The sequence below is a fragment of the Berghia stephanieae genome, chromosome 2 (assembly GCF_034508935.2).
Source record: "Berghia stephanieae isolate SIO BIC M18660-M18661 chromosome 2, UCSD_Bste_1.3, whole genome shotgun sequence".
NCBI lineage: Eukaryota > Metazoa > Mollusca > Gastropoda > Nudibranchia > Aeolidiidae > Berghia > Berghia stephanieae.
In genome coordinates, this window is record NC_088361.1 from 80,911,542 (window position 1) to 80,916,541 (window position 5,000).

The window sequence follows — 5,000 nt, forward strand, 5'->3', positions numbered from 1 at the left end:
CGTCTCGTTCTACATGTTAAGTGTTGCTGTTGGCTAGGGACCCCTTGTAAAGCGTTTTGAGCACGTTTAGTGGATTTGCGCTAGATAAAATCTCAATTTTTTAATATACGATTATAATTAAAACTTTTGGATTCAAAACAAAAACATAATAAGAAATAGTTTGTGGAAACAATGAAATAAAGCCTTTGTGTTGCTCCTTACCTTGTATTCTTTTTCATGGACGAGTTTAAAGAAATACGACAATTATTTAGAAATCTCCTTTCCAGCGGTTTAAAAACAATAACAAACTGCTGTGTGACGTCAACTTCACTTAATCAATGTCTCCTTTTTAAAATCCGATAATAATAATAATAATACACCAAGTAGTTGAGCGAATAAATTATAACTCCTTATTCGATTATTTTTATATCAAAGACATACAGAAAAAAAAACTAACTCTAATAACACTGATATGAAATAAATTGTCCCTAACAACAATGCACGGTTTAAAACATTATATACACGGCGTTGCCAACTCCGACGATAACATTATTATTGTAAAGATATCAAACGAATGCATGGATGGGTAGGTTAACAGATGAATGAATGAACAGAGGAAAACATACCGATACTTTCATGCATAGCGTCGTCGTCGTAGCTTTATGGTTCCCAGGGTAACGTACTCAATATTGATCTTATCGCACTTTTGTAGATAGAAGACATATATACTCGTACAATGACGGAATTGTATCTCTACATAGTTTTTTTTTTCGCTAATACTCGCGCTGTTCTTGTTGTCATCTACGAAAGGGGAGAGAAATGAGTAAGTGGGGAAAGTGACGCGCTTATGACGACGAGACGAGATTATGATGGGGTCTTTTTTGGTCAAAGGGATGCATGCCAACTAATTCTTCTGATGCACTCTGAATACAAAAAACAAAACAAAAACAAAACAAAACAAAAAAAAACCATTAAAAAAAATACCTCTCATTTTGTCAAAACCTTTCAAACCTGGGACTTCCTTTATAAGAACCAAGTTTGCGAGTTTCCAACAAGATGAGTGTAATTTCAATTGATTGATATTTATTGAAAGACGGGGAACCCGATAACTTAGATGGTAGAGCACTCGCTTCACACGCAAAAGGACCAAGATCGATCCCGGGTGAAGTCGAGATTTTTTATGACCCCCCCCCCCCCCCGCCTTGTCCACCCTGTAGTGAATGAGTAGCTGAGTCTGTTAGAGTTAGCGGAAAGTAATTTGCGATAGACTAGCGTCCTATCCAAAGGATAGCAAGCAATTGCTTTTGTTCGTTTCACGCTATAGAAAACGGGATAAACTCCGGCTCCATGTACCTAACGACTCTGAAGGACTACTACGTATTGAAGGACGAGTTTTCTGACCAAAATATCAAAAAATGTCTTGTTTCATATTTTCAGAGATCGGGAGTACATGTTGACAATCTGCTATTTATAGACAGAAAGACAGGTGGATTAAGCCGATATCATATAAGTGGACAGGTATTTATTAATAGCGAAAATATATATAAATAACAGAGAGTGAGGGACTAAAATAGATACAAAAAGAGGAGGTGGTGGAAATTGTGAAATCGTAGGTGCGCTATGCGGTCTTTTGGTAAGACACTCGTATTTGGATCGGAAGGTCCAGAGTTCGAGTCCCGCTCTAAGTGGCGCATAGTTTAGTCCTTGGAAAATGCTTTTTCCTCACATTCTATCACCGTACTCAGGTGTTATTAGCGTTGTCTCAGTCGGAAAAAAAATGAAATATCGCCTAACTGGCGTCATGTCTAATCCTACATGTGATTCAGTGTTGGTCAGGGACCCCTTGTAAAGCGCCTTAATCACATTTAGTGGATATTGCGCTAAATGAGAACTCACTTTTTTGCTCACATTTTACTTGGGGGTAAAATGATTCTTTGAAAAGTGAATAAGGTATGTTAATGTGAACCACTATTGATTTGCCCAACAACGAATACATAAACTGTTTTTTATGTAATGCGAAGAACAAAATTATGACAAATGGTGGACTGAATATTGAAAGAAGTTTAAGGAATTAGCGAACATTGTGAAATACCCAAGCAGTGTAATTTTAGAGAATAAAGGTAGTATGAGGCAAGTCTGGTGTGTGTGCGCGCGTGCGTGTGTGTGTGTGTGTGTGTGAGAGAGAGAGAGCGTGTATATGTGAGATAGAAAGAAAGAAAGAAAGAGAGAGAGAGAGAGAGAGAGAGAGAGAGAGAGAGAGAGAGAGAGAGAGACTTAGATAAGTAGATAGATAGATTGAAACAAAGCTGTAGATAGATAGATAGATGGACATATATATATATATATATATATATATATATATATATATATATATAAGAGAGAGAGAGAGAGAGAGAGAGAGAGAGAGAGAGAGATAAAGAGTGACACACACGCACACACACACATACACACACAGTCTTGTTAAGCTTTTTGTTAATCTGTTACATTGTATGTGATTTTTATTAACGTTTATTATTGTTATTAGATTGCTTTATCATATTTTGAAATTCATCAGTCTATGGCGATAACCAATGTAAATGTCCAGGGCTGGATAAATAAAGTTCATTTTATCTATATTGGGAGTCCCAATAGCTCAGTTGGTAGAGCACTCGGTTTACACGCATTGGGACCGAGATTGATGAAGAGTGCAGTCGAGATTTTTTTCCCGACATCCCCTCCCCCCCCCCCTCCCGCCCCCCCCCCCCCTTGTCCATCCAGCAATTATTGGATAGCCGGGGCTGTTTGATCTGGCGAAAAGTACTAGCATCCTATCCAAAGGGTATGAAGCAATTGCTATTGTCCGTTTCAAGCTATAGAAACCGGGATAAACTCCGGCTCCATGAGCCCAACGGCTCTGAGGGACTATTTATGTTAACTTATCTTATCAAATGTGGATAGGATTTATTTGTGGAAAATAAAAGTTAAGCTTTAAAACTTGAACTTTTATTTAGATCAATTTATGTCATTTAGATTTTACACATAAGATATAACTCTATGGTCAAGAAGGTATGTTAGCGTTATGGTTTATGCTTCATACTCATGAGCAACTCATCTCAACCAGGCTCACTTTGCAACGCTGCACTGCGAGTAACGCCTGAGATATTCCAGAATTCCCTTGGCATAGAGGTAAAGAAACATTTTCCATAGAATCTGATTCTCGTAACCTTTAAAAATTGGATTTTTTGGGTATCGTTCTGTGCCTCTTCTTGTCGAGACAATTTATTTCCGTGCGCTGCATCTCATTTTCAAAAGGCGTCTCCAAGAGACATTCATTTGATTACGTCACCAATGATGTCTTCATGCATGGCTCACTCTGACATCTTTCTGAATTTGACAAGGCCAGCCAACACAAGTGCCGTACTTTGAAAAAAATAACGAAGTTTTTAAAAAAGTTTGGCTAGAAAACGCATTCTTCAAATATCGAGTGATTAAAATGACCTTCACCTTGTTAAAATAATATCAAACCTGAGAATTCAAAGGAGTCTCAAGTTGAGAGTTTTTGCCAAGATGAGGGTCATTTTAATCAATTGATATTTGAAGGACCGAGCTTTCTGGCCAAAATTTTTTTAATGTGGTTTTGCAGAGTACAGTAGAAATTCGGTTAAATAATCTCAAGTGTAATGAGTGTAACATGATATTAACGTTAAATTGGGTTTCAAGAGGTAACACTGCAACTGAAAGACTTACTTTGCCGTACTCTGAAAAAACACATATTCAAAAATTTGGCAAGATGAGAGTCATTTAAATCGATCGATATTTGAAGGACGAGTTTTCTGGCCAATTTTTTTAATATTATGTGTTTTTCCAGAGTACGGTAATAGGTAGTGTCTTCGGACATTTGGTTACCTGATCATCCTATTGGGACGCCTCTGCTACCTCTCTATGTCATTTATATATTTGTTTTGTCAATTCCTTTCACAGATCACGATGGTTTACTTTGAATCCTAAGGTCGGATTCTCAAATTTGACTTTTTGATGAATCTGGAAGCGTTTGAGGTCTCCTTTTTAGGACTGTATGAATTGGCACTGGTGGTCTTCCATTATGATTCAAAAATCTGGATAGAGTGAAAAAAAGAATGATTTTTTTTTTGGCTTTATTAATGGTATGCTATTTTGATATCTTGAATTTTTTGTAAAAATTGAGCTTTTATATAGCGCATTGTCCACTAAATCGTACTCAAAGCGTTTTACAAGGGTCACTGGCCAACAGTAACACATAACATGTAGGACAGGACATGGCGTCTGTTTTATAATATTACAATTTTTTTTCGGAAAGACACAACGCTGTTAACGGCCAGGTACTCTTTAATTATAATATGCCCAAAACGTCGCCATATTATTTATTGCCTCTAATATTTGGACAGATGAATTAATTGTTTAGTTGATTAGTTTTTGTAAATAATAAAAGACGTGTGTAAATTGCCGAACCCGCTCAATGTGGACCAAAGTAGTAGATATAATATGCTTACAAGAAATGAAGGTCAGTAGAAAAGAGACAGATGACAATGGATAATAAAAAAAACTTTTGGGTGCCTGCTCACTCACTATTCTGAATTAATATTAGACCTAGAATATATTGTGATTAATTAATTAATTAATTAATTGTAATTGAATGCAGTGAGAGGTCTCGATAGATCACAGGAGTCGCAAATCCAGGTAAACGTCTGGTTTTATCATTATTCTCGACCCCTCTGTGTGGTATTGAGAGATCTGAAGTATGATATTTCTCGAAAGACTAGTGTCTTATCGCAAGTGTAGAAAGCAATTAACTCACTCAACCCTAACACCGTCTATATCCGTAGTTTACCCGGGTTACTTTTACCCCATGCCTATTTATTACATTTTTCTGAGACAAATTAAAGGTCTAGTATCAAAGCTAATGTTTTTATTTTTTTTCATGTTAATGATAGTTGAATAAAACTATCTATGTACATGCTCATTTTTAATACATTTTTTCCAATTTTGAGAAGTAGCAAAAAGCT

At 36.4% G+C, this 5,000-nt stretch overlaps 1 protein-coding gene across 5 annotated transcripts in view; it reads right to left on the reverse strand.

The window, feature by feature from the left end:
* Positions 1 to 5,000, reverse strand: part of LOC144965633 (regulator of G-protein signaling 9-binding protein-like) — a 108,459-nt gene that overhangs the window by 46,795 nt on the left and 56,664 nt on the right. For 3 of the 5 annotated variants that reach the window (XM_078901179.1, XM_078901178.1, XM_078901182.1), the window contains one exon: positions 3,865 to 4,073. The exons of 1 other annotated variant lie outside the window; for it this stretch is intronic. The gene's annotated coding sequence lies outside the window, so the exon portion shown is untranslated. Of the gene's footprint in view, positions 1 to 201; positions 573 to 3,864; positions 4,074 to 5,000 lie in introns of those variants that run through there. One more of the 5 variants, XM_078901181.1, reaches the window with a different exon arrangement.